The following is a 21315-nucleotide window of genomic DNA, read 5'->3' as shown; positions in this document are numbered from 1 at the left end:
TAGGTTGCAAGAGTGGAATCCTTTATAACTGTGAGCGAAAAGTTTGAAATGACACAGTTCACAGGGGAAGGTAAGAGCGCATGCTATCTGACACCAAAGTGCCAGTTTCAGGAGTTAATTTTTTTTTTTAATTGGGGTATAGTTGTTTTCCAATGCTGTGTTAGTTTCTACTATACAGTGAAGTTCCCTGTGCTATACAGCAGGTCCTCATTAGTTATCTATTTTATACATATTAGTGTATGTATGTCAATCCCAATCTCCCAATTCATTCCCACCCCCACCTTTCCCCCCTTGCTGTCCATATGTTTGCTCTCTACATCTGTGTCTCTATTTCTGCCTTGCAAACGGGTTCATCGGTACCATTTTTCTAGATTCCACATTCAGGAGTTAATTCTAAGGAGACAGAAAGGTACTAATGTAAGGGTATTGATTAAATAAATTTTGATATGTTATCCACAAAATTCTATAGCTATTGAAAAGAATTACGTTAAAGCCAAATAATTAAAATGTAAAACATCAGGCAAATTAAAGAAGAACCAAATAGAAGATATTCCATACACATGAACTGAAAGGCTCACTACTGCAAAGATGTCAATTCCCCTATATATTTGATTGTCTAAGCAACTGATGCATGGAGCCAAAGCAATCTTGATCAAAATCCTTGCATGTCTGTAGAAACTGAAAAGCTGGTTCTAAGCTTTATTTGGAAATGAAAAGGGTCAGAGAATATCATCAGGAATTGGTACAAAGAAGACTGAGTCTTCAGTTTATTAAGCTACAGTAATCAAAGCATATATCAATACAAGCACAAGAGAAATACACAAATAGAAGAGAATAGAGTCCAGAACTGAATCTGTGCATATACAGATACTCGATTTATGCAAAACAATGGGGAATGGATGGTCTTCTTGATAAATGCTGCTTGATCAACTAGATACAAATGTGAAACAAAATGAAACTTAACCCTAACCTCTCACCATATACATACATTAATTCCATGTGAACTACAGCACAATTATAAAAGGTGAAGCAATAAAACTGATGGAAGATAATACAGGAAGATAGCTTCACAACCTTGGGGTTGGGTGTAAGCAAGGATTTCTTAAACAGGATTCAAAAAGCACTAATAATAAAGGGAAAAGCTGGTGAACTGGATTACATTAAAATTAGGAGCTTCCATTAACCTCTATTAAAACAGTAACAAAAGCAAGCCACAGAGTGTGAGAAGATATTGTTAATACGTATAACTAACAAAGGAACTTATATCTAGGATACATGAAGTATAAATAAGAAAAAGTCTTCCAATTCTATAGAAAAATGGGCAAGAGACTTAAAGAAGCACTTCAAACCCCCGCCCCCAACCAAAGATACCCCAATGGCCAAAAAATACATGAAAAAGTGTTCAACCTCATTATAGTCATCAGGAAAATGCAAATTAAAATCACAAACCTACTACCACAAACCTACTGGATTGGATAAAATCAATAAAACTGACAATACCAAGTGGTGTCAAAGCTGTGGAGCAACAGAAATTGATACACACTGATGATGGGATATAAATCAGTACAACCTCTTTAGCAGTATTTCCTGAAGTTGAACAGAAACATATCCTCTGACCTACCAATTCCATTCCTAGCCATATAAACAAACAAAAAATTAAAGCCTGCTCATGTATACCAAAATTCAACTACAAGAAAGTTCATAGCAATATTTTCAAAATAGCCCCAAACTATGAACAACTCTAATGGCTATCAACAACAGAATGAATAAATATTTTGCCATGTTCTTTCAATGAAACAATATTCAGCAAGGGCAATGAATAACCAAATAATGCATGCTAAACACATGGACAAACCTCACAAACAAATGTTAGGAACATCAAAAAAAAAAAAAACCTACATTCATTTCCTTTACATAAAGTTTAAAAACAGATACTACTGCATTAGAAGTCAAAATAGCAGTTATCACTGGTGGGGAAGAAGAGGGCATGGGGGGCTCCCAGGACACTGAAAATGTGGTTTCTTAACCTGGGTGTGGGTCACATGGATGTGTTCACTTTGTGACCATTCATTGAGCTATACACTTAGAATTTATGTACTTTTCTGAACATATGTTATATTGCCATAAAATGCTTTAATCTGTATTTATTAGCTTGGAGATATGTACATGATGTATGTATTAAGTGAAAAAAGTAGCTTAGCAAATTATGTAATTCTCCTTTTGAGACGTAAAGAGTAGAAGCATTCTTAATCTAATGCGTCTAGGACTAGAAGTTAATTACTTAATTTCAGAAGCTAGTGAAAGTGAAGATTCATAAAAAATAACACTGCAGCCTAAAACACTTTATTTTTCACTAAACAGTAAGGACTTGAGTATCTGCTTTACTAGAATTCCACATCATCTTTCCTGTATAAATCATATCCATCATCTTCTCTATTTTTAGTTTTAGTTTTGTTAACATGAAAAAAAAATTAATTACACTTGTGAAGCAATATGAATATGGAATCCTTCATGACTTTTAATATTTCTCTTTGAATCGTTTAGTTGTCTCACCCACTCTGATTTCCAGAGCAATTATTTTAGAGATTCGTCAATCAAATTTTGCTAAAGCATTCAACCTTATTTTAGTGGAGAAAACAGCTCTATTTTTATACTCATCTTTCATTGGTTTATGTAATATTTAATTACATTACAAATTGCTATAAGTTCAATGGGCATAAACAGGGCTAATAAAAAATACAAATGGCTCTTAGAAAGCACACAGCTTTGGGTATACTACAGAGAAATTTGTTTGTTAGCAGAATGCATTTAGCTTTAAGAGCACTTCTAATATATATACTTAATTCTCAGCATAAGAAATATAGAATGATATGCTCCAAAATGTTAATACTGTTTTATCTTGATTGGAGGGGTTTCTGGTAATTTTTATTTCAATTTGCTTGTGTGTATTTCTTCAGAGGACTTGTATTCACACATTTTTTCAAGTCATAAGAAGCTGGCTATAAGACTACTTTACAAAATACTCTCGAAGAACGGTAGAAATAGGGGGAAATAGATGTCGTGAGCCCTGCCCTCCCTAAGAGAATGTGAAATGTGATTAATTCTTTTAAATGAAAAAGATCAAAACTGAAATTCCAGCTCTGTCATTTACTAGCTGTACATTCTTGGGCATGTCTCCTTTCTAAAACTCAGGTTTCTTTTCTGTAAAATAGGAATAATACCACCTACCACAAACAGTTGCTATGAGAATTAATGTGACAATGCAGGATCTAAACCCTAAGCACAATGCCTCATACATAGTAAGCCTCAACACACGTTACCTTAAAAAATGAAAACAGAAGGGAGAGACCAAGATGGCAACATAGGAAGATCCTAAACTTCCCTCCTCCCACAGACAAAATGAATGTACAGCTACACACTGAGAAATACCCTCCAAGAAAAATCCAGAAACTGAGTGCCACCTACACATTGTTAATGTGAATGAGAAAATACCCACATTGAAATGGGTAGGAAAGGCTGAGACACACTCTCACCAGAAACCCTACCCTAAGCACAGTGCCATTCAATCAGGAAGGAACTTCCAACTCCAAGATTCTCCCTGAGGAACTAAGGGTTTAAACCACATATCTAGTGCCCCAACTTTTAAGACTCCAAACCAAGTGACAGGCTCCCAAACACCTAGCTCTGGAAGCCGATGGGGCTGTGTCCACAAGACCACAAGACTAGAGCAAACAAAGAAGCAGTTCTTAATGGGCATCTGAGCAGTCGCCAAGGCTGTTCTCCAGAGGCTCAGTGCAAAGGGAGCAGGCAAAAATGCCCATCTCCCAGTCTTTACCTAGAAGGGGTTTAAGCGCAACTTACTACGCTGCTGCCTGAGGGTCTGACTTTTAACTTAGCATGCAACTAGGGGCTGGCTGCAATCCATACCAGAGCCTGGGGAAGCTAGCGGGTAGGCACTTCCTCCACTTTCTCTCTCTGGCCTGCTCCAAGGATAAAACCAAGTTACCAGCATCTCTCTGGAAAGAACATGTACACATTTCAGGTGCCCCGGCTTTTTCAGCTGCCACCTGAGAGATGGGCCTCCAGATTGCCTAGGTCTGAGAGCCAGCGGGGCTTGCATTCATGAGTCCCATAAGGCTGTAGCAAATCAGTCCTTAACAGGCACATGTGAGCACTCACTGCTGCTATACCCCCAGGGCTCAGCGCAGAGAAAACAGGCAAAAATGCCCATCTCCTAGTTTTCACTGGGAGGGGTTTGACTGCTACTCTATAAGCTGCTGCCTGAGGATCTGGCTTCTAATTAGCATGCATATAAGAGCGGACTACAATCCTCCCTGGAGCCTAAAGGAGCCAGTAGGCACTTCCTCCTCCTCCTTCCAGTTTGTTCGAATAATAAAACCACGTGGCTAGGATCTCCCTGGAAAGACTTTCTTCACATATCTAGTACCCCACTTTCAGGGCTGACTTGAGGGACAGGCCCCTAGATCACACAGCTTTGATAGACAAAAGGGCTTGCATTCACAGTCCCACAGGAATATAGTAAATAAAGAAGCAGTTTTTAAACAGGGACAGGCATAAACCACCCCCCACCCCAACGGCCTCATGGCTATACAGCCAGGATCAGCGCAGAGGGAGCAGGTAAAAACACTTATCTCCCAGTTTCTCCCTGGAAGGTGTTTAACTATTTACTTTCCCAGCTGCTGTCTGAGGGTCCAGCTTCTAATCAGCTTGCATCTAGGTGCTGACAGCAATCCACCCCTTTGGAACACAAATGGGTCTTGACACACATTCAACTTCTGGGAGCCACCAAGAAAAAAGATGGCAGTTGGACAATCACAAAACTTTGAGAGACAAAAAGGAGCTCAGGCCAGGCTGATTGACAAGGTTCATCTCCTACATAAAACCAGTCTGTCAAGAATGGAAGAAGTGGCTGTTTTACCTAAGGCACAGAAACCAACACAGAGAGTTAAGGATAATGAAGAAACAGGGGACTATGTTCCAAACAAAAGAACAAGATAAATCTCCAGAAACCAATCTCAATAAAATAGAAATGAGTGATTTACCTGATAGGGAGTTCAAAATAATGGTCATGAAGATGTTCACTGAGGTCAGAAGAGCGATGTCTGAACAAAGTGAGAATTTCAACAAACAGATAGAAAATATTAAAAAGTACAAACAGAAATCATAGAGCTAAGGAATACAATAACTGAGCTGAAAAATTCAGTAGAGGAGCTCAACATCAGACTAGATCAAGTGGAAGAAAGGATCAGTGAACCTGAAGACAGGGCAGTGGAATTCATCCAGAGGAGCCAAAAGAAAAAGAATGAGAAAGAATGACAAGAGCTTAAGGAACTAATGGGACACCATCAAGCAGACCAATATTTGCATTTAAGGGTCCAAATAAAAGATGAGAGAGAGAGCAAGAGCAAGAGAGAGAGAGAGAAGAAGGGGCAGAAAAAAGTCAAAGAAATAATGGCTGAAAAATTCTCTAACCTGAAGAAACATATATCCAAATATGGGAAGTCCAAAAAGTACCAAATAGGATTAATCTAAAGAGACCCACACAGAGACATATTATAATTAAATTGTCAAAATCTTAAAAGCAGCAAGAGAAAAGCAAATTGTTACATACAAGAGAACTCCCACAAGACTACTAGCAGATTTTTCAGCAGAAACTTTGCAGGCCAGAAGGAAGTGGAATAATATATTCAAAGTGCTAAAAGAAAAAAGCTGCCAACCAAGAATACTCTACCCAGCAATGTTGTCATTCAGAATTAAAGGAGAAATAGAGTTTTTCAGACAAACAAAAGCTTAAGGAGTTCATCACCACCAGACTACAAGAAATGTTAAAGGGAGCTATTCAAGCTGAAATGAAAAGATGTTAATTATTAACAGAAAAACATATGAAAGCATAAAACTCACTGGTAAAGGTGAACATATAGTTAAATTCAGAATACTCTAATGTTGTAATGGTGGTGGATAAATAACTTCTAACTCTAGTATAAAGGTTAAAAGACAAAAGTATTAAAAGTAACTATACCTACAATAATTTGTTACCAGATACACAATATAAAAAGATGTAAAGTGTGACATGAAAAACATAAAATGTGGTCAGAGGGGAATGTAAAAATGTAGAGCTTTTGTATGCATTTGAAGTTAAGTTGCTATCAGCTTAAAATAGAATGTTAAAAATATAAGATTTTTATGTAAGTCTCATGGTACCACAAAGCAAAAGCCTATAGTAAATACACAAAAAATAAAGAGAAAGGAATCTAAGCACACCACTACAGAAAATCATCAAATCACAAAGAAAGAAAGCAAGAGAGGAAGAAAAGAACTATAAAACAGCCAGAAAACAATGAACAAAATGGCAGTAGTAAGTCTATATGTATCAATCATCACTTGAAATTTAAATGGATTAAATTATCCAATCAAAAGACACAGAATGGCTGAATGGATTTAAAAAAAGACTCAACCATATGCCACATATAAGAGACTCACTTTAGCTTTAAGGATACACATAGACTGTAAATGAAGGGGAAAGATATTCCATAAAAAATGGAAACCAAAAGAAAGTAGAGGTGGCTATAATTATATCAGACAAAATAGACTTTAAGCCAAAAATTGTAACAAGAGGGCTTCCCTGGTGGCGCAGTGGTTGAGAGTCCACCTGCCGATGCAGGGGACACGGGTTCGTGCTCTGGTCCGGGAAGATCCCACATGCCGCGGAGCGGCTGGGCCCGTGAGCCATGGCCACTGAGCCTGCGCGTCCGGAGCCTGTGCTCCGCAATGGGAGAGGCCACAACAGTGAGAGGCCCGCGTACCGCAAAAAAGGGTCAATTCATCAAGAGGATATAACAACTGTATATATTTATGCACTCAACATGGAATAAATTAGAATTAAATCAGAAATGAAAGAGGAGACATTGCAACTGATAACATAAAAACACTAAGGATCATAAGAAACTACTACGAACAATTATACACCAACAAATTAGATTACCTAGAAGAAATGGATAAATTCCTAGAAACATACAACCTACCAAGACTGAATCATGAAGAAACAGAAAAATTGAACAGACCAATTACTAGTAAGGAGATTAAATCAGTAATCAAAAACCTCCCAACAAAGAAAAGTCCAGGACCAAATGTTTTCCCTAGTGAATTCTATCAAACATTTAAAGAATTAATGCCAATACTTCTCAAACTCTTCCAAAAATTAGAAGAGGAGGGAACACTTCCAAACCCATTTTATGAGGCAAGCATTACCCTGATACCAAAGCCAGAGAAAAACACCACAAGAAAAGACAATTACAGGTCAATATTCCTAATGAACATAGATGTAAAAAACTCAACAAAATATTAGCAAACTGAATTCAACAGTACATTAAAAGGATCAAACACCATAATCAAGCAGCATTTATTCCTGGGATGCAAAAATGATTCAATATATGCAAATCAATAAATGTGATACACCACATTATAAAATGAAGAATAAAAAATGTATCATCATCTCAATAGATGCAGAAAAAGTATTTAACAAAATTCACCATCCTTTCATGATAAAAACTCTCAACATACTGGGTATAGAAGGGACGTACCTAAACATAATAAAGGCTATATATGACAAGCCTATAGCTAACATCATACTCAGTGGTGAAAACATGAAAGCTTTTCCTCTAAGATCAGGAACAAGCAAGGATGCCCACTCACACCACATTATTCAACATAGTACTAAAAGCCCAAGCCAGAGCACTTAGGAAAGAAAAAGAAATAAAAGGCATCCAAGTCAGAAAAGGAGAAGTAAAATTGTCTCTGTTTGCAGGTGACATGACATTATATACAGAAAACCTGAAAGACTCCGCTAAAAACTCTTAGAACTAATAAATGAATTCAGTAAAGTTTCAGGATAAAAAATCAATATACAAAAATCAGTTACATTTCTATAAACTAACAACAAACTATCAGGAAGAGAAACTAAGAAAACAACCCCATTTACAATAGCATCAAATAGAACAAAATATATAGGAATACATTTAACCAAGGAGGTGAAAGATCTATATACTGAAATCTGTAATACTTTGATAAAAGAAATTGAAGAAGACACAAATAAATGGAAAGATATGTGTTCATGGAATGAAAGAATTAATGTTGTTGAAATGTCCATACTACTCAAAGCAGTCTACAGACTCAATGAAATCCCTATGAAAATTCCAATGGCAGTTTTCACAGAAATAGAAAAAATATTCCTAAAATTTGTATGGAAACACAAAGAACCCCAAATAGCCAAAGCAATCTTGAGAAAGAACAAAGCTGGAGGCATCACACTTTCTGATTTCAAACTACATTACAAAGCTATAGCTATCAAAGCAGTATGGTATTGGCATAAAACCAGACACACAGATCAATGGAACAGAATAGAGAGCTCAGAAGTAAACCAATGCATATATGGTCAATTAATTTTTGACAAAGGAGCCAAGAGTATACAATGTAGAAAGGACAGTCTCTTCAATAAGTGATGCTGGGAAAACTGGACAACCACATGCAAAACAATGAAACTGGACCCCTATCTTATACCATACACAAAAATCAACTCAAAATGGATTAAAGACTTCAACATAAGACCTGAAACTCCTAGAAGAAAACATGGATGGTAAGCTCCTTGGCACCAGTATTGGCAATATTTTTTTTGGATTTGACACCAAAAGCAAAGGCAACAAAAGCAAAAATAAACAAGTGGGACTACACCAAACTATAAAGCTTTTCTGCACAGAAAAGGAAACCATCAACAAAATGAAAAGGCAACTTACCAAATGGAAGAAAATATGTGCAAACCATATATACAATAAGGAATTAATATCCAAAATATACAAGGTACTCATACAACTCAATAGCAAAACAAACTAAATAACCCAATTAAAAAATGGGCAAAGGACTGGAATAGACATTTTCCAAATGAGACATACAGATGGCCAACAGGTACAAGAAGAGGTGCTCAACATCACTAATCATCAGCAAAGTGCAAATCAAAACCACCGTGAGATATCACCTCACCTCTCTTAGGATGTCTATTACCTAAACGAGAAGAGAGAAGACATGCTGGATGCAGGGAAAAAAGAACACTTCTACACTGCTGGTGGGAATGTAAACTGGTACAGCCACTATGGAAAACAGTATGGCGGTTCCTCAAGAAATTTTAAATGTACATACTACGTGATTCTGTAATCTCACTTCTGGATATATATACATCTAAAGAGAATGAAATCACTATCTTGAAAAGATATATCTGTACTCTCATGCTTACTGCAGCATTATTCACAATAGTGATGGTATGGAAACAACCTAAGGGTTTGGTGACAGAGGAATGGATAAATAAAATGTGATATATAGATACATAATGGAATATTATCCAGCCTTAAAAAAGAAGGAAATCCTGCCATGTGCAACAACATGAATAAACCTAAAGAGCATTATGCTAAATGAAATAAGTCAGAGAGAGAAAGATAAATACTGCCTAGTATTATTTATATGTAGAATCTAAAGGAAAAAAAATCTAAAATCTGAAAAAAAAAAGTCAAACTCATACCAACAAGGAGTAGAATGGTGGCTGCTAGGGGCTGGGCGATAGGAGGAAACGAGAGAGGTTGGTAAAAGGGTAGAAACTTTCAGTTATAAGATGAGTGAGGTCTGAGGATATAATGTATAACATTGTGACTATAGTTGATAAAACCATATTGTATAATTGAAATTTGATTTGCTAAGAGAGTTGACCTTAAGTGTTCTCAGGAAGAAAGAGGTGAGGGAGGAAGGGAGGGCAGGAAGGAGGTGGGGAGGGAGGGAAGGAAGGAAGGAAACAGAATTGAAGAATTTTTTAATCTTAAATTGTTCTCAGTAATCATTTTGTTGGTGGTAGTGTGAGCGTATTGTTACATTGAGACTATTGTGTGTATGTTATGAAATAAAGTAAATTCATTATTTTTAAAAACTGAAAACAGGGGAAACAGAATAACAAAATAAATGCAAGGCAGCACAGCACAACCTACCAGCAATATGCTGAGGAAACACAAAGTGAGGTATGAGCAGGTCTAAGGGAGATGGGGTTAATCAGGGAAGGCTTCTTACATAAGAAGGGGCTCCTGTTAAGGCTTAAGAGAAGTGAAGAGTAGAAACCAACAGTTTAACATTTCACCCAATCTCTGGAATGGAAAGGATATGAATAATAAATAAATACTTTTGTTGAGACCTTTTGCATATGGGCTGGAGCTTGGAACATATAGATAAACCTGAAGAAACCAGATTCTTTGTGAATGTGAGATTTAATATTTTGGGAAGCACAGGCAATGGGCTTTCTCCCTAGGCCTAGACAGAAAGGACAAGGGCTTTGTCTCTGGTTGGGTACAAGTGAGAAGGAAAGAATCATGGAACTGTTCCAAGCCCATTCTATATCTGTCACTTGCAACCATGAGTCCTGATTTCTACCCTGAGCCAGCTGTCTCCAGAGAGTCTGACAGGAAAGTTTCATTCCTTTCATCACCAGTCTTTCTTTACAATGTTCCAGGCCCTGTTCTGGGCACTGGGAAGAGAGGGATGGATAGAACAAGTTCATTACCCTCATACAGCTTATATTCTACAAGGCTTGACTCTCTCCCACCCAGCAAAAGACAGTTGGGACCATTTACTCTTAAACTAGCCATTTTCTGTCAAGGAGGAATATCAAAGAAAGAGTGAGACACACCACTTTCCCCAGGACCAGCTGCACCTTGGAGTTAGTTTTAACCTTGACCAGAGGGAGAATGAATACTAGAAAGAAGCATTAGAAGCTATGACAATTCAATAAAGGGACTGCAAGACATCAGCCAGAAAAAAGTCCCAGAGCAGCCAGAGGCAGCTGACCATTCAAATCAGACGATACAGCCCAGTGGGCAACTGCAGAAAAAAAAAGTATACTGTTACAGGTGACAAATGAGAGCCTTCTGGCTTTCGTTTTAATCAGAAAAAAGCAGTATCTTTAATTACTTTGAGTATTCCCTTACTACCTCCCCATCACTAAAAGACCACACATTTTTGGCTAAATCATGTATAGTGACAGACATTGTAAGAGAGGGAGAGGGAAGGAGAAGACGCAACATGGAATGGTCTATCCACTAAACTTGACCACAGAACCTTAAGATTCACTAAGCAAGGTTTGAGGTAGAAGTCTCAAAAATAACCAGAAACTAGTTTAAGCTGTCAGAAGATGGACGACAAGTGGAACAGGCAGGCATTTGGAATTTTCCACAAGATAATTACCAGCTGTATCTCAAAAATAAGGTTGCCTGGGGACTTCCCTGGTGGTCCAGTGGTTAAGAATCCGCCTTCCAATGCAGGGGACACGAGTTCGATCCTTGGTCAGGGCACTAAGATCCCACATGCTGCAGGGGCAACTAAGCCTGTGCGCTCTAGAGCCCGCGTGCCACAACTAGAGAGAAGCCCACACACTGCAACAAAAGATCCCACGTGCCGCAACTAAGACCTGATGCAGCCAAATAAGTAAATAAATAAATATTAAAAAAAAAAAAAAGAACCATCCAGGCCTGGCACTCACTTAAAACATGGATTCCCTTTAAAAAAATAATAATAATAAGGTTGCCTGTATAATGCTATTCTTTCAAATATGAATAATTGAAAAATCTATACAACTGTTCCTCAGAAGGCAATAAACTACCTTTTTAAGGACGTCCATTTCAATCACTTTCCAAATGTTTGTTAGCTGTTCTCAAACTATGCCCCCAAGGATTACTGGTTGGAGTTCCTCAATCTGAACCAAGATACTCTGCTAAGATCATACACAGCAATCTTTTACTAATTCACAGAAAAGAAGTTGATAATTAAAACATTCTCAGTGTATTTTTCACATTTTTTAAAAACCTGTGGCACTAATGAATGAATGTTTTTCCTAAAGAATGCTAGGGGAAGATAAGAGACAAAGAACTAAAATTAACTGGAAAAAAAATGAGAAATAGCTGATCATGCTTAGTCCAACATCTTTTTTGTTTCCACTCACACATGTGACTGGAGCTAACATAATCCTGGGAGAGCACACCCAGGAGGCCGTTCACTCCCTCACCCTCCCTAAAGAGGCTCCCCCCCTCCCCTGCCACACAGCTGCACTGTGGAGACCATTGTAAGGCACAGGGAAATTGGTGTTTACTGGAAAAAGTACTGCTCCAGGAATCAGATGACCTGAGGTAAACTCCTTGGATCTCAGTTTCCTCGTCTCTGAAGTGGAGTCAAGCATATTTGCCCTGCATACTTCACACAGGGCTAAATGGATCATGCATTTTAAAGAGCAGTGTAAACTACTAAGCACTATACAAATAGAAGGCATCATTATTTTTATGATTATTATTAAACAAACCTTCCTTAAAAACAAAAAAGGAAACCAGGAATCCCCTCTTACCCTCTCTCCGAATGACTTCAAAACGGCCTTCACTCCCTGGGCAGCATGCAATTTCTGCTAAAATGATGTTTATCTTCAAGCATAACAAGCTCACAGTCTAATCATTAATAATTTCAGAAATATTGAGCCTGTTTTGCTTTCTGGATTGGACCTAGCCTACATCTTACATTTCTAATTTATGACCATGCTCAAGGTTTAAAATACCCATTCAGCCATATCTCAATTTCTGAATTTTTGCATTAGAGAAATTTATTGATCCCTTAAGTTCATGTCTCCATAGAGATTTCTTTCCCAAATAATTCAAAATTGGATGGATGCCTTTCACTAAAATGAGGCATTACCCTCTTTACCACATTCATAGAAAGTTGAATTCCATAAAGATAATTTCCTGGCACATAAAACTGCATCAAAAAAATTATTAGGAGAGATAACATTTTTTACACACTATAATGATCTCTGTTCCACTCCCTGTAGACAAATAATAATAATAATAACTAAATACCACAAAGAATTCTGCAATTAGCAGAAAACTGTTCTAAGGATACCACAGACACTTTCCTAGCAGGGAGGTAAATTTCCTGTGCAACTGAGACTCTTAAACCCTCCTCCCATGAAAAAGTAAAAAGAAAGAAAAAAAGGGGGGGTGGCCAAAAAGAGCATGAAGAAATATGATATGAAATGAAGTATGATATGAAACTCTGGATGACTTTATTAAACCCCATCAAGAAAAGAGAGACCAAGAACCACCTCCTCTGCATGGTCTTTGTCAGCTAAGAACGCCACCATCCAAGCAGTTACACAAACCAGAAACTCCCAAGTTACTCTTGAGTCCTCTTCCTCCTCAGTCTCTTCCCCACATCAATCCCTATTCTCTTCTCTACCTAAACATTTCCAGAATTCTCTCACTTGCCTCCATCCCCACGATCGACACTCACTGGGGTTATATGTAGCCTTCAAACAGATCTCCCTGACCCCAATCTTATCACTTCCAATTCACTGTTCACAGAACAGCCAGAGTGATCTTTCTTAAGCCAAAACCCTGGTCATGTCTGACCCCCTGATTAAAATAGCTCACCAGGAAAAAAGTCCTAAATCCAACTAAACTCTTCACAATCTGAGCCATGCCCATGGCTCCAGTGTCATCTCTCAACGTGAGCTGGCCCCTGACTGTGCTGAGCTCCTTACAATTCCCTGGGCAAGTCATGCTTTCTCTCTGCTTCTGGGCTGTGGGAATGACAGAGCAACCTAAAGAAATAGGGTTTATTTCTCTCATTTAACAAGAAGGTCACAAGTAGGGGCAGGAGACACTGGTGAACATCTTGACGGTTTCAGAGCCAGTGAATTGCTCTTCTTTTGGCCTCTCCCTCAAGGGCCCAGATGGAAGCCCCAGACGCTGCATTCATATTCTAGGCATGAAGAAAGCAGGAAGAGAAACTGGAAAATAGGGTGGGACTAAGAAAAATAATAACAATAGCCAAGAGTATGTTTACTTTGGGCTAAACACTGTTCTAGGTCCTTTATACTCATTTAATTAATTCAAAGCTTTGAGGTAGACATTCTATTCTGTTCCTCACTTTTAAGGGTATAACTTGACCAAGGTTCCATGACTAGAAAGTAGACAATCCAGGATTCCAACCCAGAGTCCATGTTCTTTAATCAGACCTACTCAGCCTCCCCCAAACAAACAAAAATGGCCTGTCAAATAAGTGCTAGATGGGCGCTCTCTCCCCAGCCTCCACTTGTAATTCACCATGTGTCACTGCTGAGATGCTGCAGGAGGGGCGTGGAGTCCTCTCTGCCACAGCGTCTGGGCATTGGGAGCACAGCCTGGGACCACAGTTACACATATGCACACGAATAAAAATGTAGCCTGTGCAAAAAAGCAAGAAGACGATTGTCTACCCAATTTTGTTGTATTTTATGCCTTCAAAACAATCTTTTTCAAAGGAGAGGTTGGACAAAAAGAAATAACAAAAAGAATTTCTAAACTTGAATCCAAAATGCTCATTAGAAGTATATATTTGTTATTCAGGAGACTCTCATCATTTCAGGTTCAAAAACTCAAGATGAGAGAGGCAGTTTATCCACATTAAAAAAAAAAAAAAATACATGCCTTGACTTACAGCCCCTGTAACTGAGCTGTGAATTTGCTCTTTTCCTGTTAGCAGATTTTTTTTTTTTTAATAGAGAGGAAGAAAGTGTCTGCTCACTTTTTTCTCTTAGGTCACCACAAGTTCACACCAATGTCTCAGAACTTAAAGCCACAGGTGAAAAACATGGCAGCAGTGATTCCAGAAATACAGCACCAAGACCTTCCCATCTAGAGAGGCAGCCTGATAGGCGCAGAGAAAGGTCGGGTTTAGAAGCTGGCGCAAACCTTGACAGCACCTCCTATTTCCCCTGTGGCCTGAGTCTCAGCTTCCTCATCTGAAAAGAGGGAAAAGACCGCCTTGTGGAGTTGACACAGAGATCAGAGAAAAGAGTGGTGAAGCTCTAGCACAGCATCGCATTCAAGACAATAATTATCGTTCTCCAAGCTGTGGAGGGTTCACGGTTGCTTACCTTTCAGTTACCAATATTCCAATTGGTGTGGAAGCAAACTTCTCAGGGAAAGCAAATCTCAGTCAGGTGCTGCCCACCACCAATAAACCAGACCAGCACAGCTGTGGCCTCCCAACAGGAAAGCAGTTTGTTGGATTTCTTTTGGTTTGGTTTGGGTGTTTTTTAGCTTTCACATTCTTTACTACATTTTAGCACTTAGGAAGGGATACATTTTAAAAATGAAAATATTTCATCAATTCAAATAATAAACCCTGTATATGTGTAAAAGTATTACATTCTATCCAGGAGGGACTGTAAGAAATGAGTCACAGCACTGCCTCTGGGTTAGGGGGACTGAGGGACTGGGGACAGGAGTAGAAAGGAGACCCTCAGCATTTGTAACTTGTGCACATTAGCAATTCAAAATAAGTAAAATGTTCAATATTAACACAGAGCATTAGATAAAGGTTTATCTATCATTTACGGTCCAGCTCAACTTCCACCTTGACTCAACCAAACACTTGAGAGCCAAGTCCTATGGCCCATAAGGACTTCACTGACCTCATAGCTCTTCCTGGCTGACCTCCCCTTGCTCTGAATGTCCACTGCTCTCATCTCCATAATTTAGCTCCCAATCACATCGAATGTAGTTGTGAACTGGTTCAAGAAAGCCAGGCATATTTTTCCAGCACACTGCAAATCCTAAAAGGCAAGGAGCAAGCCTCCTGATTCTTTACTGCTCTCAGCCTCATCCCAGAAATGGTGGCAATAAATATTTATTGATTAATCACTGCGTGACGTAACTCAGAGAGTAGCAATCGCAACTGATCACACCACCTGCAGGTTATCTTTATTCAGAAGATATGATGAAACCCAGAAGAAGCAAACTATCACTTTAAGACAATGAATCCTTTCTTGGGCTTAAAAAAAGGTTTCAAATCTTCAACCTTTTCAAATTTATTTTCAGGTCTTTTACTTTCTGCTGAGCTGGATCTTGGTTTCAGGTTTTTATTGCCCTGGGGTAGTATTTCCTTTAATGTTGAGAAGAAACAAAGCACAGAAGATGGCAGGAAAGCAAGCTCATCCTCCAAGAAGACACCGCAGCTTTCTGAATTCACAGTATTCATCTGCCCCTCCTTTATTTTAAAGCATGGGCAGAGGGACTTCCCTGGTGGCGCAGTGGTTAAGAATCCACCTGCCAATGCAGGGGACACGGGCTCGATCCCTGGTCCGGGAAGACCCCACATGCTGCAGAGCAACTAAGCCGGTGCACCACAGCTACTGAAGCCCGCGCGCCTACAGCCCGTGCTCCGCAACAAGAGACGCCATCGCAATGAGAAGCCTGCGCACCGCAACGAAGACTAGCCCCCGCTCCCCGCAACTAGAGAAAGCCCGCGTGCAGCAACGAAGACCCAATGCAGCCAAAAATAAATAAAGTTATTTTTAAAAAAAAGAATAACTGTTTCCTTCAAAACCCTTTTCACAACCTGTAACTATTTGATATTCGTTTGCTTGCTTCCAGTCTCTTGATCAGCATATAAACTCCTGGGAGGCAGTGACCATACCTACAAATTGCCCCTGTTGTTACACTGTCCCCTCAGTTCCTGGCAGAATGCCTGGCATACGGGGCGGGGCGGGCGGGGGGGTAGTGAATGAATGAATGAACAAATGAGTGCAAAAAGTCACATCTCCCCACAAGCAGATGAAGTCCTTTTCCTCAGAATCCCCATGGAATTTTGTTTTCTACCTCTCTAGCAGTATTCTCATGGGGTGCCTTGTATTACAGTTATTTGTATGTGGACTTGCCATCAGCCAAGCTAGATTTGTTCTTAATCATCTTTGTTTTCGCCACAGCACCAGGTTAAGCTCAAAAAGAACAACAACAACAAAAGGAGGGAGGATCAGGAGAGAGGAAACAAGGAAGAGAGAAAACAAAGGAGAGGGGAAAAGGGAAGGAAATCGGGAAATTGTAAGAAAGAGATAAGAAAGGACAGTCTACAGGGAACATGAATATTAGAGAAGATTCCTTTATAATTGATGAATAACACACAGATTGGTAAGATAACAGTCTTCTCCTAGCTGTAACTTTGGGGCCACATTTCTGTGCTTTTCCCTAGCCTCTTTTCCATCTCCTTTCCACTTCAACTGAATAACCCCCCACACCCTTATGCTGCTTTTACCTTGGGGCCCAGATTTGACAAGTGACTAGTATTCTCCACTCTCTAGTGGATGGGTTAGCCCATTATGTCTACAATTAACAGACTGACCTTAAAAACCCAGCAAGGGAAGCTGGCACCCCTCAGCATCAGACAGGAGTAACTAACAAGGTGATCAGCTCCGGATCAAAGTTTATTTTGAAAAGAGCAGACTACCAATAATCTCCATTCCTGGAAATCAAATGAACAGTCTCTGTTGTTCTGGCATTTTCCTTTGGCTAATTCTGTCTATCTGGGTTGAGTTGAGCTGCGTGTTTTCCTGTGTTTCCTGTTGCGTGTTTTTCTGGGATCAGACTGAGGTAAGCTGCCCGGGAATGTATTGTACAGAAGGGATTTTTCAGTTGGTTCATAAAAGAGAAAGTGGTGGTTCACAAGCTCCTTCCTTGGCTCTAGGAAGAGGTGGGAGCAAGGGGAGCAGTGGGGTGGAGGAAAAGGCAGAATGAGATGGGGAAAGGCTCTCAGCAGGCCAAGGGCAAGCTCAGTTGGAAACAGAAATGATTTCAAAATAACCAAATGGTATTCTCTGGGGACTAAAATTAAAGACAAAGAGCTACAGAGAGCAAAATAACGGAATTAGTTTTTCATCCAAAAATCCCAAGAGGATTTCTTTTTCCTTTAACACGTACCTAAGCAAAGAAAGATGGAAGAAGATTACAAATTTTCAGGAAACCTACTTGAAAGTTTGATTATTACTCACTCATCTGTGCAGCTCTTTTTAACTCTAATAATTTTACTGTAATTGATAACAGATTTTTTTTCTCTTCTTGTGTCATACTCCCCATCACCCTCCCCCGGCAAGATTATATCAACAATTATTTTTTTCTGTGTTTTTTTCCATTCTGGTTACATCATGTGTAATAAAAGTAAAATTATTTACAATATAACATGTGTATAACACAATACACTTCTCCATTTTGCTGGTCCTCGAAAGTTAAAAAGGAATAAACACTCTATACTCACACAAAATTAAGTGCTTTGGTATTGCAAATTCTTAGTAGACTGTTTCTTGGCCCTTGAATTCCTAGCAACCTGTAAGGATAGCTCAGAAGAAACAAGGTACTGCAAAAGCACAACAAATAAGGGCCGCAAAATGATTTGAGAACTTGATTTCATAAGAGTAAAGCATGAACAGTCCTAGCCTCAAGGTTCCATACTTTTCGTTCTTATAATAAAATAATAAGATTGGACACTTGTACTTAAAATGTGTACCCCCAGGATTTTAATAAAGCCTTTGAATATAAATCCACATGAAGTGATATCAGGTTAAAATCTACCAAATCTAAAATTAATAATAACATTTTCATGTAAATCAAACTAATAAATCAAAGAATTTGAGTAATGCCATATGTAAAGCCTTCCACTGCATCTAAAACCCTTATTTCATTCAATGCTGCCATGAACTATAAAGAAACAAAAAATTTAACTAAAAGAAATGAGTTAAATTGTAAGTTATATTTCTTACTATCCTATGAGGAATATTTAGTTATTTATTTGGAGATTTATATTTATTTCCTTAAAAATGGTGGAGTTTCTATACAAGCCCCCAAATTATCTTTGTTTGATAAATTATATAATAAGAATTGAGAGAAGGAAAAATCTTATGTTCATTGCTAAACATATGTTCTGATACATCTTCAGCGCCAGATTCTAGATTCTAACCTCAAACGTTTGGATCGCTTGCCCACAAGATAGGCACTGTTTTTCATTCTATACTGTATGTGGTAATGTTACCTTTGGTGAAAATCCAACCATGGTAATATTAGTAGCGATGAGTATTAACTGATACACTTAATTCCTTAGCAAAAACAAATGTAGGATGTGAATACTCATTACTAAACTCTAATAATAAGAGCAGCGTACCATATTATCTGCTCAGGGCCAACACCTGACCCTACAGGCTCTACCTCGATTACATAGCTGAGTCCAGCTATCCTTCACTACATGCACCACTTCCACACCTGTCCAAGTCATCATCATCCCTCACATGGACAACCTCCATGGCCTCTTGACCAGCCTCCATGCTCCCTCCTTAATCCTCTACAATCCATTTTTCTACTCCAAACCTAGAGGAATCTTTCAAAACTATCTACTAGAACATGACAGAGCCCTGCACGTTTTCCCTTCCCTTCTTCCTCCTTCTTACCCAGAAACAGAGAGACTGGATAAACAACATCCTATTGTTGTTTCCTCCTTCTCAAGCTCTGATGAGAATGGGGCTAAGAAAAGTGGCCCCCCAAAATAGCATATTTTTAGTACTGATATCCTACTACTTTCAAACTTTGGAACAGAATAACTACAAGAGTCATCAACACCTCACTTATCCAGAAGCCACAGGTCTGATGAGCCTAACTTTCCAGAACACTCCTGAAAAGAACCAGAGATGGGAGAAACTGGAAAGGAGACTCATAGATACCACAAAGTCCACCCACTGAAGTTCCCTTGTGTTTTAGACAAACCTCGTAAACTCAGTCATCTATTTTCCTACACATAACCAGAGAGAATATACTCTTGGGGACCGGGAGCTCTTGGGGCAGGTGTATGAGTGGCATCAGGAAGTGAACACTAACAGCCTACCAGAGAGAAGGAGGTAGCTAAACTATGAAAAATGAACAAGAGAATTCAAAAAACAACAATATATGGTCTTCAGTGTAATGGAAAAACCCCATCTGGAGTAAACCCTAAGTGTATCACTGTATTTACAGCATGGTATTTCCAAAACGATCCTGAAATAATAGGAAAACATTAGATGATATTCCAAATACTTTATTAAGAAGATGGGGAAATATACAATGCTTTAGTAAAGTTTCCAACAAAATGGTTGGAATAGTTTTAAGTGATTGTGCTTAAAAGGTTACAATTCATTCATCCCTTAGATGAAAAATGGATTCCTCCAAGACAATGGTAATAAAGTGAGCAAATATAATGACTCACTTTTAAAGAAATTAATCTTCTGGTTAAGTTGAATTATTTCTGTCAGTGGCGTGTTCAGCCTCAAGAGGGCGCTCAAGGCTTCCCACCTGCAGGTATGCCAGGAGGAGAAAGGAGGCATACTATTACAGATGAAGGCAGGGAGGCTATGTGTCCTCACTACTTGGAAATTCCCTTATACCTAACAAGCTAAGAGGTTATGGTTTTATGCCTGTATAGCATATCTCATTAGCTTTTTCCCATTGGACCCATTTCCTCTTTGGATTGCTCCTCCCTCTTTTATCCTGTACATAATGGCTACCCACTACTTGGGAAGACTGTGCCCTTCTTCATTCAAAAAATATTTCTTGAGCATCTCTTACCTATGAGGCCCTGTTCTGGATGCTGAGGATGTGGCAGTGAACAAGAAAAGCCCTGGAATAAGCAACTTACGCCAGCTCTGCCCTAAGCCTGCATTGCTCTGTAGGGTACAAGATGAAGCTAGGACACAGGTGAAGGACCTTCCAAATCAGGAGATAAAAGCCTGCACAGGGGAGATGCAGGACTCCTCTGACATGTGGCCTCATAAGCCCACCACTCCTTTGTGAGGGATAAGGTAACACTCAGGAGCTTTATCCATTTTACCATCAGATATAGCCTTTATCCTAACTGGTTGGAGTGTATCTTACCCAAGATAAGTAAAAGCTACAGCCCTTAGTAAAAGTATGTGTCCAAGTGCCTCATGTCTGCTAACCCACTAATTCACAGGGGTCTCAGGCTCTCATAGCCTAAACAGTGTTAATCTGACCAGTCTCTTTCTCCTGAAGACTTAACAGGGGATGTGGTCTCAGTACTTGACAAAATGAGCTACCAAAATTCCTCAGTGATCACTATCACAACCTAAATTCCCTGCCTTTAATATTAACATGGCTGACATCCCTAGCAGTCCTAAACAGAAAGGCCTTATAAGTGACCCAAAGGGTCGCCACATTATGAGTAAGCTAGATGGTCACCATCCCCTATCTTTAATGCTAACTGTACTTCGGAATCCTACCTGGAAACCTTCAGCAAAGACTCTACTTTACCCTCCACTGGAGTTCAAAGGGAACAAGTGTCCAGGAAAACATTCATGGCCCACCCTTGGCAGGTAAAAATGCTTTCAAGGCTCCCTCAAGTACACTGCTGGCAGTTACTTGCCTGCCACTTCACCTC

At 39.1% G+C, this 21315-nt stretch overlaps 1 protein-coding gene across 5 annotated transcripts in view; it reads right to left on the bottom strand.

Annotated features, from left to right (window-relative positions):
• CRADD (CASP2 and RIPK1 domain containing adaptor with death domain) overlaps nucleotides 1-21315 on the bottom strand; it is a 192007-nt gene that overhangs the window by 105824 nt on the left and 64868 nt on the right. The gene's annotated exons all lie outside the window — the stretch shown is intronic.

The sequence above is a fragment of the Monodon monoceros genome, unplaced genomic scaffold (genome assembly GCF_005190385.1).
Source record: "Monodon monoceros isolate NGI ecotype Baffin Bay Population unplaced genomic scaffold, NGI_Narwhal_1 Super_Scaffold_6, whole genome shotgun sequence".
Taxonomy (NCBI): domain Eukaryota; kingdom Metazoa; phylum Chordata; class Mammalia; order Artiodactyla; family Monodontidae; genus Monodon; species Monodon monoceros.
Note: the sequence above shows the minus strand (reverse complement) of the source record. Positions and strands in the feature narration are given on the sequence as shown.